Below are 18692 nucleotides of genomic sequence, written 5' to 3' on the forward strand. Positions count from 1 at the left end.
GTATCTGGTCATTCATATTTCTCCTTCCTTTCCTTTTAACAGAAATCCTAAGATTGCGCACTTCATCCTGGCTTTTTAATGAGAACATGGAGTAGTAGATAGAAAGTTCTTTTTTCACCGAATAATGAAAAATTGTATTCTGCATCAAGGTGTCTGGAAAATGAAGCCACACTGGGGGACACACTGCACATAAGAAATGATCCATATGTGGGGAGCACCAAATTAATCACAGAAATATTTCCTAGCAATTACCAGGTGCTCCGTGACCAATGCTTCATTGAAAGTGAAATTAGGATTTGCCACGCTAAAAGGCTAGAAGTGAAATACGACACAGTTTAAACCAGCAGATGTAAATGCAGCACCTATCCGTATATTCTTAGAAAACACACAAATATTGGAAAAACCAAATACTGAGTAAGAGCTCTGGCCTTAAGCACATCTCACTTGAAATCCAACCAGAAAGCCAGTCCCTGAGTTTTGTTTTTCCTATTCGTTGTATGGGAAAAAAAAAAAATTACCAATGCTAGATGAATTCTGTGACCAAAAAAGGGACACCTTTTGGCTAAAACTACAAAATAATCTGGGCTTCAGAAAACATTTAGGAAAACACTTCGTCATTTTTAAATGACTTCCAAGAATTCCAGCAGTCAAAGAATGAATTAGGTATTTCTAATTTGAAAGGGAGGGGGAGAACTCTTCCAGAAAGAAAAACATAAAAGAAATTCAAACAGGAGACAGGAATTGAGGGGAGGCAGGAGCATTATTGGGGGGGGGGTTAGAGAGAGCATCTGGGGTTGAGAGTCTACAGGGAGAGAAAGAGTATGGATTTCAGAGCAATTTAATGATTCAGAACATTGTCAGGGAAAAGAATGTTAAAATTTTTTTTTTAAGAACTGTTGGTCTAAGTTTCAAACTGTGTTTGTCCTTTGCCCTTCTGTGAGGGAGCCCAACAGGTGATCAACCGTGATTCCCTGTCTGGAGAATAGATGTTGGAGAGGGGAGCCCAGTGTTGTTTGGATTACACTTACATGAGGAAACCAAGAATCCAAGTTAAATAACATGGCCAGGGCTTGGAACCAGCAAGAGATAGAGCCGCAACTTGACACCAGAGCCACCAGACTGAAGTCTGTATTTGTCTCCATTGTACACAGCAAATTATCCTTCCAGCCCTCATCCCCATACAAATTTATGGCCAACAAGTGGAAAGTTGTTCAACTTTCACTGGATTGCTGAAATGAAGGACGATCAAGCTCCATCTCATTGCTTCGGGGAAGTGGATTATCTCATGGACAAGACGGAGAGGCAGGGCAGCAAACCGCCCCAGGGACTCTGGAACCCAAGTGCCTGGATTCAAATCTTGGCTCCTGTATTAACATTGTGACCTATTATGTGCTACTGAACTTCTCTGTGCCTCAGTTTCCTCATCTGTAAAGATTTTGAGTTAATCTATTTTAAAATGCGTAAAATGTGCTTTAAACTATCCTACACATTGAGTTCTATTTAAATGTTAACTATTATTTTTCTGGCTTTATGATGTCAGATTGAAGATGTATCACTTCTTTTCTCTGTGATTCTACACAATTATCTCAAGGACAGTGAGACGCAGAATCCCAAAAGTGATCTTTGAGGAAACTATGAACTATCTCTAACCCAAACCCAAGTGGAAACTGTGCCAAAGGTCGGGAAGGTTGAGCAAAGCTTGACCACTGAAGCTGGTGGACCAAGGGCTCCGATGAGATGGCACGACCTAGGAAGTATAGTCAACGTCTTCTGGAAGTGGGCACGAGAACCAGAGCTCGAACTTTCTTGACCTTCTTTGGCTCCATGGAAAAGCAGAGAAGAGATAACTGGAAGAAGAAACATGCAGACCCAGTGTCTTTGTAGGAAACAGTTAATCAGTGGGGCAGAGAGGAGACACTGAAAACGTGGAGTCCCAAAGCTGCTGATCCTGTTTTGGGGGGAGACGTAACAGCTTAAAATAAAATGTCCTTTTAATGATCTATATCAGATGTGTGTTCCTTCTCATAATTTCACTGGTTTGTGTTTGGTTTTGTGTTCTCTTCTTAACTAAATAAAAGCCAGGCACATATAGAAAAAGAAGGATGAGAGAAAAGAGGAGGGGAGACCAAAGTAAGACAAAAATATGACCTAACTTATCTGTGTCAAGTACGAATAAATGAGCTAAAATTATTGATTGCAAGGAATACCGTCTTCATGTAACAGCTGATTTTTGTGGGCGGGGGGGAAGGCTTTAAAAGAGACAAAAACGTGCTACAGATAATGATAAAGGACTCAACCCACAATGTAGACAAATAGTGACATCAATATTCACAAAGTGAGCGTGTGATAAGCGTGTAAAATCTCCCAGCCCAAGACAGATCAAATTCTCAAAATGTGAGAAAGAGGAACAGAATAATTAAGATTGTTCATGCACATTCACACACACTCTATAAAATCACAGAGACTGCACATGCTTTCCAATTGCTTCTAGAACCCTGGCAGTAATAGACCATTCAGAAAGCTATAAATGGTATCAATAAATTCCAGAAGGTAGAAATAGAACAGAAAGCATGCTATGTTCATAATACGATAAAACGAAAACATAATAACAACAAACTGGATGTGTATCATCCAGAAATAGAAAAAAAAAACCTCTACCTTCTGACACAGGATATCTAGAATATAAAGTTACTGAAAATATAACAGAACCTATGGGATATAGTTAGAGCTGTGCACAGAAAGGGAAAAATTAGTTCCGGGGAATTCAGATACTTGGTGGTAATGTTTATCTCTTAATCTATAACAAAATAAATGCCATGTGGGTTAAAGAATTCGATGTATTTTAATAAAATGTTGGTGGCTACGAAAGAGAGGAGAAAAGATGGAATAGCTTACAGCTCAACACTCCCGCTGAGGACAAACAGAAAAGAGATAAAATGGTTGAAACCATTTACTTGAAGGCCCCCGATGATTGTCAAGCAACCAGAACCTAAGAAGACGAAATTGCAGGGACAGAGGCAACGCTGAGGAAGATGTGAGCCAGCACGCGGCAGCCATTTTTCCCTCGGGGTGTTTGCTACTGAGAGAGGTGCGGGAGGCAGGCAGAAGGCTCAGGCCACCCACAGGAGGCAGAGAAAGCAGCAAAGCTTCTGGCTGACTCCTCAGGTTGGACTGACAGGAATTAGAGACCTTGGAAATAGACCCTCTGAGAAGGAAAGGCTGGAGAACTGAGCCCAGGGCTCTGACGACTTCCTCCTCAAGACACTGGCCGGTCTTCAAGACTATCTGGACGTTGACTATGGGAAGGTGAAGTGAAAGAGAAAGCCTCTGAAAATCAGAGAAGTGTTGGGGCCGTTTCCAAGTGTTGATGAGACACCTGGAATGCGGGATCCAGCAGTGGGCACTGACCCCAGGTCCCTTCCGTTGGAATGCTGGAGGGCCACAGTGTGGGAGCAGCGTCCCTGAGTTCTGAACAATGAGCCCAACTGTCACTTAGACTCAGGGGCTAAGAGGTGGCCACACTGTCCTGATTATTTAGGGTCTTAGTCCTAGTGGCCAGTCCTAGGTCTAAAGCCTAGTCCCAGTGGCCTGGACCACTGGTAAGTGGTCTGTCCTAGTGGCCAGTTGTGATGGTTAATTTTACTTGTCAACTTGGGTAGGTTATGGTGCCTGGTTGTTTGGCCAAACACTTGTCTAGCTGTTGCTGTGAAGGTATTTCGTAGATGTGACTAATATTTATAATCAATTGATGAAGTAAAGGACATTACTATCAGTAATGGTGATAGGCCTTATCCAGAGAGTTGAAGACTCAAAGCCAATGTCTGAGATCTCTTGGAGAAGGGAATTCTGCCTCAAAACTGAGCTTCGGTCTGAGTTTCCAGCCTGCTGCTCTAATCTAGGGATTTCAGACTCAAAACTACAACCTCAACTCTTCTCTGAGTTTCCGTCTGCCAGCCTTAAAGATTTCAGACTCACCAGTGCCCCCAGTTGCATAAGCCGATAATGAGCCAATTTCTTAAAGTCTCTCTCTCCACACACACACACACACACACACACACACACACACACACACACATGGTTCTGTTTCTACAAACAATCCTGACTAACCCACCCAGGCATCAATCCTAACAGGCCCCAAATATGTCTAAATTCTGAGGGTACAGATAAGAGGACATCACTGTGGGAAGCTCAATACGTCATCCACAATTTGTAAGCTCACTAGAGGTACGTTTGCCAAATGAAACAGAAAATGCCACCATTTCAGCATGAGGCTGTTCTCGGCTGTTCTCGGTTAAACAGATAAACTTTGTAAATTTAAAATTGAGTTACTTAACCAATCCATTGCTTCCAGCAATTAGAAGCCCAGCTGCAGACTCCAGCTAACATAGTTGCTTCAACAGCTGCAAGACCACAATGGTTATTTTCAAGCCAGATTGCTTACATTTTAGTCTCATTTATAAACCATTTTTTAACATCCCAGTTTGTATGAAGGACGACATTCGTTTTTCAGTAGTGCTGTAGCCCACAGAACATATCGCGGGGATAGATTGAATTCACGCTAAAAGAGTCTTTAATTACTGCATAAGGAATGACCATAGTTAAGTGTAGAAATTAAGTTTGAATTTTAAGCCAAATTTCCATGAAGATCATGAATTATTATATTAAAGCTGCAAATATGCCAATGTTTCTTTATTGAACCAATGTGTAAAATTTGTTTGGAAGGCATCTACGTTTTGTTTTAAGTACCCCTTCATCTGTCTTTGCAGCTGCTATGCAAGAATGTAATTCACACAAGACCCCTTTGGACCACTGCTCCTTCCATCATTTCCCTCCTTTCCCATCTTTTTCTCCCACTGTCTCCCCCACCAGCCTTTCATAACCTCTTCCATCTCTAATATGTGGGATGGGTCCTTATTAATAGCGCTTTTCAAGCTATTAAAATGAAAGCTATCCATATTTCAAACAACATACCACATTATGAGCTGAAAGACTCTCTCTGAAGGACTATTGTCAGAGAATGGACCATTAGATAAAATATATTCTAACTAATATCCTACTTTTCACAGTTAGGATGAGAGGTGGAGCTCTGGCCAGAATGGGAGCTCCCTTAAGAAAAATGAATTATTTCTTACTATTTAATGTACATTTGAATTTCCCCTGTCATTCAAATACAACATTATCATGAGCTGTAGTGACTGGATAGCAAATATCTTTACATTTATCAACACTAACATGTCATTCTATAACATTCTCTATATCAGGCAATGCACATTACATTCATAATATTACAATTATAATCCCTTTATGAATGAAAGGACAAACTCGATATGAGGTTGGGGGAGCTGGCGCATATGGAAAGAAAACAAGGCTGTGGTCTTTTAAATTGGGTAAATATTTTCAAATTCATGAAAGAGAATATCGAGCAGCCTTGAAGGGCTGATGCAAATGTGAACTCTTTGAACTCATTAGAGAAGAACAAAACGTGGCTCCAAGCAGTAGGCAAAAGTAGGAGAAAAAGGTGTAGTAGAAAACCAAATTAAGGAGAGAGAAGCTCATCCTCCTAGATGGCTCATTCTGAAAGCCTTCCTTCCCATGGCTGGCTTGACCCTACCTTTCCCATGTCAGGATGTCACCTGACAATCCAAGTGACTCTCCCTCCCTCCCTTTGCCCCCTTTGATCTTGTCTTGGCACACAACAGTGTGAGCCACAGGCTTACCATAACATGAAATAATTATTTCCATGTCTTTCACTTGAGTGCCATCCCTGGGCTGGTAGCTCTGTGAGGGCAGGGATCTTGTTAATCTTCTTCATCTCTGTCACCCTCAGAGCAGTGCCCAGCACATTCCTGTTGGGCTGATGAATGATCGCTGAATGTTGGAATGATGAATCCATGAAGGATGAGTTAATTAGTTGATTGCATGAATGAAAAACCAAAAGAAAGAACTGATTTGTTTCACAGGAGAGGCAGTAGAGCCCATGGATGAACTTGGCAGACAGGAAGATTTGTATCCAAATTTGGGCTCCATGACATATTCCCATGTGTGGTCAGGAGACATAACTTCTCGGATCCTCCACTGTTTCATTCATAAATTGGGTAACACGTCCTACCCTTTTCAGTGGCCGCAAAGATGAAGAAAGTATCTTAGGTGAAGTGAGTAGCATGTATTAGTTGTATTAGTTACTTACTGCTGTGTAACAAATCACCCCCGAACATAACAGCTGGAAGCAAGGAGTATGTGTTATCTCACCAGTCCTGTGGGTCAGGAGTCAGGGAGCAGATAGTCTGGGTCTCTCACCCTCCTGCAACCAAGGAGCCAGCCGAGCTGCAGTCATCCCCAGGCATGTTCCCAGGATCCTCTCCCAAGCTCTCCTAGCAGCCTCTCTGGGGGCTGCATCCTAACATGGAGCCAGCTTCCCCCAGAGTGAGCAATCCAAGAGGCAGCTGGAGGGAAAGCTCTGAGCAAGTCACAGTTTTTTTCTAGCATCATCTCAGACGTGACCTCCCATCACTCTAACCATATTCTGTGTGTTGGAAGTACTTATGCTCAAGAAGACGAGATCACACTGGAGGAGGGGCCCATGGGGCCATCTTAGGGTCTGCTACCTCAGAACCTGAGAATGGTAATAGTACCACAGCTAACATTTAACCTGGTTTCCTATCTGCCAGGAGGGGCACTCACGTACTTTATGGATTCAGTTCTCACACAGTACTGTGAGGGAGGTTGAATAGTCAGCCTCACTTAGAGGATGAGGGAGCTGAAGAAGGAGAGGTTAGGTTAGTGTGTAGCATCCTCAGCCTTCCAAACGTGACCATCAGAACCCAAGGTCTTAACCCCAGTGCTAAACTTCCTCTGAGAGAAGAGTTTCATAATGGTAGCTGTTGTCATGAAATGCAGGGACAGTAAGCAGCAGAGAATTTTCGAAGAGCAAGATGGGAAGAAAAACCCAGGAGAATGGCAGCTTGATTCACGAAACTGAGATAGGAGCTGAAATTTCACATCCAGAAAAAAAAAACACAGTGATTTCCTGCAGGTGGAGTTTGGAGCTGAGGGCCACCAAGGGAGCATCTTGGAGTTAAAAGGCATGGGTCAGACTCAGAAAGGGAAGAGTCTTGCTAAAGCATCAGAGCCTTACAATGAAGGACAGCAGCCAAGACACGGACGCCTGCACAAGCCTCGTAGAGCCTTAAACATCTGCCCCCATCCAAAACATATGCTGTGATTTTGTTTTTCCTAACATGGAGGCTTTTAAGGTAAAAGTTTTGGCCTGGAACTCCCAGACTGAGTTGCTGTTTTTGGCTGGGGGGGGGCGGGGGGAGAGCAATTTACTGAAATGATACACAGCCTTTTATCTGTTTTCCTACATTTTAAAATATTATTTAAAAAAAGATCATGACTCAAGAGCCAAGCTTGCATCACATCCCTGGGAATGAGGTTATGGCTCTGCATGTGACACCTGGCAAGTTGTCCCACCACTCAGGGCCTTGGGAACACTTGTTATGATTCTAGCAAAAACAAGTTGTTAAAAAATGAAGGAGCAGCCTCTCTCGTCTAAACCAAACATACGGTCAGAACATTTGGTTAAAGGACAGGAAACAGCAGATAGAGGTAATTTCATTTGGACTCATGCTCGCTGGCTACATCCAAATAGAGAGTTACAAAGGAAGCCACAGCTGGTGTTCAGATAATCAGCCAACAGTACTGACGGAACCATCACAGTAAGTGGGTTGTTGAATTTTTCAAGGAAAGAGGGGGAAAAAAAATAACTGATTCCTTGACCAGTCTCGAACTCTGGGCCAGAACACGAGTGCAGAAGTATGAATAACACGTAACGAGCTCTTTTACTCGTGAAGTGTGACTCACTTTGAGAAATGCAGTGTGAATTTTTTAAACTGGAGAATGAATTCATCGGAGGGTGACTCTATCGCATTCGTAAGAATCGTTCAATTTAGGAAAGGATTCGTGTTATGATGTCAGAGCTCCCATTCCTCAGATGTTTGGTAGGAATCGTGGCATTGTAAGGTTGGGGAGACCAGAGCAGATCTGGGAAGGGCTGACTGGAGAATAGGACCGGGAACAGATGTCCCCTTGCCGCTAGTAAATAGTTTTACTTAATCTTACTTCTGATTGGTGAGAAATAAGGTTGGGACAAGGGTCGGGCTGGATGCAAAATGGAATTTGCTTCTTTCCCTCATTAATGGTTGTGGTTTGGAAGAGAGAGGAATAAGAAAATCCTCTTTCAGCAGTCCTTACGTTGTATTTATTACATCTTCCTCATTCCAGAGAAATCTGAATGAAGCTCTTTATACCTGAAGAGAATCTTAGTCAAAGTTCTTGTAAGGGGGTGGGATCTCTGAGCTGTGGAATCCTATGGTTTTCTTTGAGTGCTATGAGGTCACGAGTTCACACTTCACCACCGCAGTCTGTGTAACACATCCACATACAAACTCTGAGAGCAGAGTCCCGTCTACGCCATATTTGCATTCCTCACTCTACCCAAGGCGCTCACTGAGTTGCCATGAATGCTGAATGGGAATTCCTAGCATGTCAGCAGTGAGGGCTTAGATCAGCACGCCCACAGCCGTTACCTACACCCTCCACATCTCACAACCTGAGTAGATCGGACCCCAAAACAGCAGTCAGACGTATCTATCCAAGGAAGGCGTTTTGGAGTCCTACTTGATTCGTGGAAGCTCCATTAATATGGAGCACTGTCATGTTATGCATCGCCCCAGGTGCTAAGGATCAAAAGATAAACAAGACACAATACCTTCCCCAAAAGAGCGTTTTTTACATTAAAAGCATGATTCAATTGATAAAATTTCTGTTTATATTTCACTTACGAGAAACACATGTGTTGCCTGCAGCTATGTACGGTTGTAGTCAAACAAGCAAACAAACCAAAAAGCATTCAGACTGTATCACTTACCTAGAGAGAGCATCCATCTCATCTTTGCAAGTGAGGTAGAGCATGCATAAGTAAAGAGCCATGGCACAGCCAAAGACGTAAATATAGACACTTTTCAGCAAAGCCTCTATGACTGAACACTGGGGTTCTAGATCTATTTTCTCACTTGCCAGCCCATCAACTGGAGCAAGTCATCTCTAACATGGGTGGATAAAAATTGCCCTGCATTCTTGTAGTCTCCACATTTAGCCTAGACTAAAACAATAAATACTTCTTAAATAAATCACTGAATAAATACTATCTGTGTTAAAGAACGTGTTCTCATTCTCTTAGAATACAAAGAGCGCTGAGAGATCATCCTTCGTAATGATGCGTGTTATCACCATGCATTCAACAAATAACCTACGAACATCTACTCTAGGTCACGTCCTGTCCTGTGCACCACGGATCAAGTGATGAGCAGACTGACTCTCTTTGGGGTGACGCAGACCATGAGATTATTTCAGGAATCTAGGTGATATTTTTTTTCAAAGATTTCATTTTCAAGTAATCTCCAGCCCCAATGTGGGGCTCGAACTCACAATCCCGAGATCAAGAGTCACACGCTCCACCAACTGAGCCAGCCAGGTGCCCTTCTAGGTAATATTTTTAAAAGACTTCAGGTGATATACAGTCGGGCCCTGGAATGGCTTCATCGTCTTGCCTCATGAGTGCGAAATGATACTATTTTGATATATTAATTTTGCTTCCAATTTCTTCCAATCCTCTTTGTTTCTTCTACATTATTTTTGGTCAAGCCATTGGCATCAGAATAATCCTTTTCAAGAGTGATATTAAAATATATTTTACACACAGCACAGCCTTAGCAACAACCTGACACAAGCCATAGGGCTAAGGTGCAGTCAGTCCTGGATGAATCTCCAGTAGCAGGGTGATGGAAGGGTTCAGGCTCAGGACAGTATCTACCCACCCACCGAAGCTGTGAGATAGTATTTCAACAATACAGAAACGGCCCAGCTGTGCCAGATGTTAAATGAAGCATCTGCATACCTAGTCTCTTGCTACTACAGAGCTCCATGCAATGCTGAGCCTTAGCATCATTTACTCTGCTTCTGTATAACCTACAAAATTAAACTGATCACCGATATAACCCACATTTCAAAGCGGCCCTGTGTGGACTTGTATATAAGCTCTTGATCCTTGTTAAAATGGCAGCTTCCAGTTTGTGTCATCCCTAAGATTGGGTAGAAATGAAAGACCCTTTGCTGTTTCCCATTCTCCCTGGACATAGCGATTTAAACCTTTTATACCTAATTTCATATTGGTTACACTCATGCACCTAGTCATGTGGATTTCCCAAACCAGCAAGAAGCTAACATTTCGATCACTATTATATCTTGTTTATGTGTGTTGTTATTTGTTTAATAAAATAGCTTGGATTGCTCCTGGTTGTATAGAGTAGAACGAAGAATTAAGGAGAGCAAATAACCTTGTTTGTCTTTATTTCCAAACAAGAGAAGAGGCTACCCTTGCTGTAAAGCATGGGGGGATACCCGGAGAGCCTAGAAGGTTCAAGTGAAGGTGAGGCTTAGTGAAAAGACAAGGGTCAAAGGCAAGAAGGCCTCTTCATGAGGCTACGCAGCCTGGTGTGTTGGGGGAGGGGGGGCTTCTCTATTGATAGTTTGAGGAAAAGCCCCTGAGTATTCAACTGAGAAAGACCAGGAGGACAAGAAAGAATAGTGAAGAAAGATCATGTAGAAAACAATCCTGTTTCATTTAGACCTCTGGTTTTTGCTCTGGATTAATGGTCAATTTTACTATTAACTCATTAAGCATAATGGAAAGGTCTTGATAATGCTGACCAAATGGAGAAGGTGGGAATTTTAACCTATTGAAATAAATTAGTTTCTCCCTTCTCTCTCCTTTCTCTGCTCTTTTCTTCCTTCTTCTCTTCCTATTCCCCCTCTCCCCCTCTTCTTCCCTTGCTTTTTCTGTCTTCCTTCTCCCTCCTGCCTCCTTCCTCCGAAGGGAGGTAAGACTACTCTGTTGACTCCCCCAGGGCTTACTATAACTACAGGCACAGTACTCTGTTCTCCAGAAATTAAATCTCACCAGTAACCTACGTGCATCTACCACCAAATGCCTGTGAACAGGTACCTGCAATATTTGGAAAGACTGCCCCATTTGCCGGTTCTACTCATGCCTCACTTGACAAACCAAACATGAAGACAACCTTCAGGTATAAGGTTAAGCTAAGAAGTAATCCATGACTTGCTGATTTTCAGATAGAACAGACCATCAGTGGTCTTAGCCCTGTCTCCCCATTTTCTAGCATAATACCTATCATGGAGGAAGCATCCAGGGGAAAAAAATTCTTGGATGAATGATGATAAATTCATAAATACAGCCTAAAATTAGAGAGTCTGAATGTAGGCTTTCTATGATATCACACTGCCAGGGAGTAGCTTCAGTTTCCTGGGCAGTTTCACAACAAAAGTTAATTGGCTTATCAAGTTTTATCTCTCACCCCATGACCACTTTCGCAACAGATCATCTATTAACAGATGAGAGTTACACATAATGATGAGCAATGAGCAAAAAAGTCTGACTCATTCATTTTTTTCCTCGGCCAACATGAATCATGTCAAACGCTGGGCTGGGTGTGAGGAGTACAACTGTGAACTAGATAGAATCAGCCTGCGCTCTTGAAGAGTGAAACTTCTGTTGGATACTTAGGCTGTTCAGATTGTGGAATGGGCCAGACTCTAGCTTATTATTCCAAACTTTAATTACTTCGTGTCATGGAGAGCCACTGTCTCTGGCTGAACACTGTAGAGGTGTAGGTAGGTCATGAATGCTGAAGTTCTAGTGCATGCACATAGCAGTTAGCTCTTCGGAAATGTGGAGGTAGATGGCCTTCTCTTCTTCCTAGAATCGATGTCACTTCCTTATACAGGGGAGGTATGCATCTTAACTTTCTGGCCCATAAAAGAATAACTGAGAACTTATAATTTGCTCCAGTTTTCCCTAGAACAACAATTAAAGAGTACCCTGACGCTCAAACCACTGGTCTATATTCAGGAGAGTGCGTGCTCTCACTTACTTTTCCCCAAAATGACCATGACTTCGCGTTGTTTGTACCACAGGCATAGGGCCAGTATTCTCTGGAAACAACAGCTAACACGTGAAAGTCAACTCATGGGTGCAGTTCATGGCCTGGAACATGGTCAACTAGCTGCCCACACAGGGCAGGAAAAGACTTGTGGTCTGGACCCACTGAGCAGTCTGCTGCTAGGCCCACCACAGGGCCTTCCCCTTGCCCAGGGGACTGCCCATGCACACAGCACGAAAGGAGTGGCTTCAGGCCTGACCAAAACAAGCAACCAAAAATCATTATTGATAGACTTGTTCATGACATTGATAGACTTGAAAACCAAAATAAGACAAAGCGAGATCAAGAAGTTGGGGCATTGAGACCAAAAAGGGAAAATAAGGCGGGGTGGGGGAGGGGGTAGGGAATGGCTAAAGTCGATAATCCCAAATCAGAGCTAAGAAACAATCGTGCCAAAAAAAGGGAGGCGAGATGCAGAGCCAGAAGGACAAACGTCCAAGAAGAGATTAGTGAACACCAAGCATGTTTTCAAATTCTTGTGTGCTGACACAAAATGGCAGACGTTGGCAGTATGTAGGAAGCATGGAAACAGGTAGAAAACCACGTAGCTGACTTGCATGGGTATCGTGACTTGCACTGGGAAAAATTCTGCATTCAGTTTCCGAATCTCAACCGATGAACCTCCAAGCTCTGTCTTCTCCCCTCGCTAAGGCACACTAGACCCACTGTAATCATTAAGAGAAGGCTCTTAACTGTGTCCCTTTGTCTTCAGGAACTGACTGTAATTTGAAATACAGGCATACCTCAGAGATGCTGCGGGTTTGGTTCCAGACCATCGCCATAAAGCGAGTCAAAGGAATGAATCTTTTGGTTTCGCAGTGCATATAAAAGTTATGGTTACACTATACTGTAGTCCATTGAGTGTGCAATAGCATGATTGCCAAGAAAACATTGAGATTATTTAGTGCATTTTCCGTTTTTCCTCTATCTGTGTGGAATCATGTAAGCATTTGAGTACATTTGGTTGCAATTTGTAATCAGTTGTATGGCTGTCCGAATGATTGAGTCTAGATTTTATTCTTGGGTATTCGGCTGTTTCCGATGGATTGTTACTGTAAAACAACGCTGATACGAATGCTCATAAATTCTTGCATGCATCTCTGACGGGTTCCCTAATAAAGTCTTAGAAGTGGATTTCTGCCCGTTGTTTTTACCATCCCATGGAGATGCTATGTTTTGGATCACTCCTTTTGATAAACGATCACTAACTGAGGTTTCTATAAAATTGCATCCCAGCTAGAGTTCATGGCCCCATTGGGCCTCTGTCTGAGAAGGGCGAAGAGAGTCATAGCAGATACTCCTTTAGATGACATTCACGTGTAAGTCCTTTTGTAGTCATAGATATTGCCTATCCATTTATAACAGCAAATTCATAGTGAGAAACAGTAAGGAAAAATCCTCTACAAAACTTCTTGGCCAGAATCTAGCGAGGGGTGAACATTGCCCACTGTAGCTTTCGTGATCGTGTGCCTGATACAAAAACATCATGCTGTTGTGATCATTTGAAGCATTTGAAACCCACATTTTTTTTAAATCTAGGTACAACTCTCAACACTTCCTAATTCCTTGTCTATCCATAGTCAAAATGTGGGCTAAGCATTATCTGGAAATGAAGGAAACAGTAGACACACGTTTTCACTCTTGCGCTGGTGTGATATGCATACAGGATGGTGCACTTCAAAATGTCCCATTCGGGGTCAGCATTGGGGTCTAGAAACAACCTGTCAGGACCAATGAATAGGCAGGGGTCTCTCATCATCCACGTCAGCTGTCTCCTGCATCATACCACTCAGGCTCCCAGGAAAACCTGGGAATTTGACCTGTATACAGAGCACTAGCATTTTCCATTTATCGAGCCTTTTCTTGTTCCAGAAGCTGCATTCCATACAAGCCTCACCTTCAACCCTCTCAACATCCCCAGACACTTATGAGGTGACTATTGTTCCCTTCGTTGTTCAAGCCAGGTGGGGAGGCTGGTGGAAGACTCTCACTCAAGACTCCACTAGGACTTGCTGTGGAGATTAAAACAGGGCTGCTGGCCACACATGACAGTGGGTACCACGGCATAAGGAAATGAACAAAATAAATGTTGAGAGAATTAAAAACAGAACTTTGGGAAATCTTTAAATGACAGGACGAGAAAGGCAAGACCACGAAGGTAGCTGCCAAGGAACCGTTAGAGGAGAATCTAAAGACAATGACAAAGGAGAAGTGATTTTCAAACAAGTATCATCCAATTCCAGGGTAATACTACAGCGCCTAACATACGGCTGCGGCTCAAGTACAAAGTGGTGGTGAATACCCAGCTCAGATCAGATGTAAGTAATTCTAGTAATGACAATTTGCATGGTGTGTGTGTGCGCGCACTTGCACAAGAGGTTGTGGGAGTAGAGATGCAGGCAGTTGGATGGTATGGAGGTTTGACCCCGCCCGGTGCTCAGGTGGAGAAAGAACACGGCAGGGTGGAGACTCTGACGTGAGGGTCCAGGGGTAACATGACATGGTGTGGGGATGGCCTGCAGGCGCAGAGAAGTCAAGCCAGGAGAGGGTAGTACACACGGGGAGAAAAGGCAGTGAAAGTGGTGTCATGAGAGCCAGGGAGCTGGAGGAAGAGGAGACTGTGATCAGAGTGGCACACTAGTTTCTTCCCTGGGCCTGCCTCGGTGAAATGCCTCCTTGCTCCTAAGCCACTTGTGTGACGCAATCTGCAGAAAGTGGAGTGGGGGCTGAGTCGTGAGTGAGGAAAGCTAGTGATGCAAGCAGGGATGCGGGGGGAGCAGCTGGCAGGCACAGCTGAGGGCACAGCCATGAGTCACCACCGGGGCTCGGCCGACAGGCCAGCAGGAGCTTTGCGCCTGCCCTCAGCCACAGCTGGCGGAAGTTCTAGACCGTCCACAGACTGCCTTCTCTCTCCCTAAGTGTTTCTGCAAATATGGGAACAAACACCTTCTCTGGCTTCCAGAGGAACATTTTAAGGCTAAGCTACTTTTGGGGGGAAGATGCTGACATCAGAGGCTCTTCGATTCTCCAGTCACTGTCATTTATTCAAATCCGTGCTGGCGTCTTCCTAAGCTTTTCCAGTTTCCTCAAACGTGGGCCATAAATCTCGCCCGGGCTCCACCCAGCTGCCCGAGGCAGCCTCAGGGGCGGATGCCCTGGGTTTTGTTCATTAACGTCGGGAGTTGGCAATGCTGTTCTCTTAAAGAGGAGCTACCAGCCGCAGACAGCGTGCAGGGGGCGGCCCGGCGCCCGCGGTTCCCCGCCATGCACAGGAGCTGAACCTCTGCCCCCGCGCTGCATTTGAGTCCCGGCTCTGGTTTTACTGCCTTTACTGGTTTTACTGCCTTTACTGGAAACGAAACTCTGTGAGCCTGCGTTGCGTCATCTGGCAAGTGCAAAGCATCCTACTTACTTTACAGAGTCGCTGGGAGATGAGTCGTGAGAACAGGCAGAGAGTACCTGGTGCGCGGTGATAGCAGGTGGCCAGGCACTGCGTCCACGGGTCCCCCTCCATTACTTTGTTTTTTTCTTCTATAAGTGCCATGTCCTGGGGTTTCTATGACAGCGCCGAACGTAAAGTGTCACCTTATATTCTACTATTAAATTCTTAAGACTACCAGAAACTCTTAATTTTCTCCCCTGAGTTGATTTTTATATTCTTTCAACTGTTACCTTTTCCTGGGTGGACTTCGACCTCCTTGCACTTTTCAGACTTCACCTCCTGCTGTTAGACGGTGTTTACCTCGCACAGATAAACTCCTTGGAATACTGGCCTCTGAACCCCTCGTAAGACTGGCAGGCATTAGGTCACAGTGAAATTCATACACTGCACACCGAGGGCTTTTGAATTTTTCACTCCTTTGGAATTACCCGTCACAACAGATAAAATTAACTCAATATGAATGCAGATTGCTGGAAGACTGGTTCTTTAAAGTATGTACATAAACTTGTTTCTTTAGAAATCCAAGCACTGTATTTACTTTATAGTGTATGTTACAAAGATCATGACTTATGATGATTAATCAACCTCCAGATACTTGTCGGTCGCACTAAATAGCCACTAGGACAGTACTCATGTTGGAATCACTTGGGAATCTTGAGAAAATGCAGGTTTTACTTTGTCCCTCCCCACATTGTGCCTTCATTGATACAGGGATCCCTCCGGCATCCCCAGATGATTCTGACATACAGTGAAGTTTGGGAACTGCTGTTTGAAGCTAGCATCTACCCGAGAGCCATCATAGATGAGATACTTACAGCTGTCTCTGTGTGTTTATATTCCTGTTACTCCATGTGAGTTCACGGATTCATTCAACAAATACTTGTAGACGCATATGTCATTTTATTGCTCTTTGCTTTCTTGCACTGTATGGGTACTGTGTTTTCTACAAACTGAAGGTTTGCCAACCCTGCATTGAGCCAATCTATTCACACCGTTTTCCCAACACCATTTGCTCACTCCCCGTCTCTACATCACATTTTGGTAATTCACACAACATTTCAAACTTTTTCATTACGTCACATCTGTCATGGTGATCTGTGGTCAGCAATCTTTGATGTTTCTATTGTAATTGTTTGGGGGGCCCCACAAACCACACCCGTATAAGATGGTGAACTTAATCGATGTGCGTGTTCGGACGGCTTTACCAACCAGCCAGTCTTGTCTGAGACACAACCAAGTTGAAATTAGGCTAATTAATACCCCTACAATGGCCTCTAAGTGTTCGAGTGAAAGGAAGAGTCGCGCACCTGTCACTTCAAGTCAAAAGCTAGAAATGATTCAGCTTCATGAGGAAGGCATGATGAAAGCCAAGGTAGGCCCAAATCTGGGCCTCTTGGACCAAACTGTTAGCCACACTGTGAAAGCAAAGATAAGCTCTTGAAGGAAATTAAAAGTGCTACTGTGTGAACACACAGATGATAAGAAAGTGAAGCAGCCCTACTGTTCATATGGGGAAAGTGTCAGTGGTCTGGGCAGAAGGTCAAAGCAGCCACTACGTTCCCTTCAGCCAAAGCCTAACCCAGAGCAAGGCCTTGACTCTCTTCGATTCTATGGAGGCTGAGGGAGGTGAGGAAGCTGCAGGAGAAAAGCTGGAAGCCAGCAGAGGTGGGTTCTTGAGGTGTAAGGAGAGAAGCCGTCTCTGTAATATCGAAGTGCCAGTTGGGGCGGCAGGTGCTGATGGAGAAGCTGCAGCAAGCTCTCCAGGAGATGGAACTGAGATAATTCAGGAAGGCAGCTACACTGAACAACAGATTTTCAGTGTAGACAAAGCAGCCTTCTACTAGAAGATGCCATTGAGGACTTTCCTAGTTGGAGAGAAGACAATGCCTGGCTTCAGAGCTGCAAAGGACAGGCTGACTCTCTCGTTAGGGGTTAATGCAGCTGGTGACTTTAGGTTGAAGCCAGAGCTCATTCACCATTCTGAAAATCCTAGGCCCCTTAAGAGTGATGTTAAGTGGACTCTGCCTGTGCTCTACCAATGGGACAACAAAGCCCAGATGACAGCACATTTGTTGACAAGATGATCTACTGAATATTTCAAGCCCACTGTTGAGAACAACTGCTCAAAAAAAAAAGATTCCTTCCAAAACATCGCTGCTCATTGACAATGCTCCTGGTCACCCAAGAGCCTGGAAGGAGATGGACACGGAGATGAATGTTGGTTCCACGCCTGCTAATGCGGCTGTCTCCATTCCACAGCCCATGGATCGAAGAGTCATTTTGGCTTTCAAGTCTTATTATCTAAGAAATACATTTTGTAAGACTACGGCTGCCATGAATAATGATTCTTCCCATGGATCTGGGTGAAGTCAATCGAAAACCTTCTGAAAAGGACGCACCATTCTAGGTGCCATTAAGAACATTTGGGATTCATGGGAAGAGGTCAAAATATCAACACGGACAGGGATTTGGAAGAAGGTGATTCCAACCCTCATGGAGGTCTGTGCGGGGTTTAAGACTTCAGTGACAAAGTCACCGCAGACGTGGTGGGCACAGCACAAGAACCAGAACCAGAAGTGGAGCTGAGATGGGACCTCCCTGCTGTGCTCTCGGGATCAAACCCGAACAGATGAAGAGTCACTTCTTACGGATGAGCAAAGAACGTGGTTTCTTGAGATGGCATCTGCTCCCCGTGAGCATGCTGCGAAGATCGTCGAAATGACAACAAAGGACTGAGAACAAACGGAGTTGAGAAAGCAGCGGCGGGGCTCGAGAGGATGGACTCCAGTTTTGAAAGAAGTTCGACTGTGGGTAAAATGCTATCGAACAGCATCACCTGCTGCAGAGAAATCATTTCTGAGAGTCGATCCATGCGGCAAACTTCATTGCTGTCTTGTTTTAGGAGATTGCCAGAGACACCCCAGCCTTCAGCCAGCACCGCCCTGATCAGTCAGCAGCCACAACGTCCAGGACCCCCCACCAGCAGCAAGATGGCAAGTCCCTGAAAGCTCAGATGATGAAGAGTATTTTTTTTTAGCAATAAAGTATCTATTGATTAAGAAATGTACATTGTTTTTAGACATAATGCTATGGCACACTTAAGAGACTACAGTAGAGTATAAACAACTTTTATATGCACTGGGAAACCAAAGAATTCATTGGACTCACTT

The sequence above is a fragment of the Ursus maritimus genome, unplaced genomic scaffold (genome assembly GCF_017311325.1).
Source record: "Ursus maritimus isolate PB19 unplaced genomic scaffold, ASM1731132v1 scaffold_7, whole genome shotgun sequence".
NCBI lineage: Eukaryota > Metazoa > Chordata > Mammalia > Carnivora > Ursidae > Ursus > Ursus maritimus.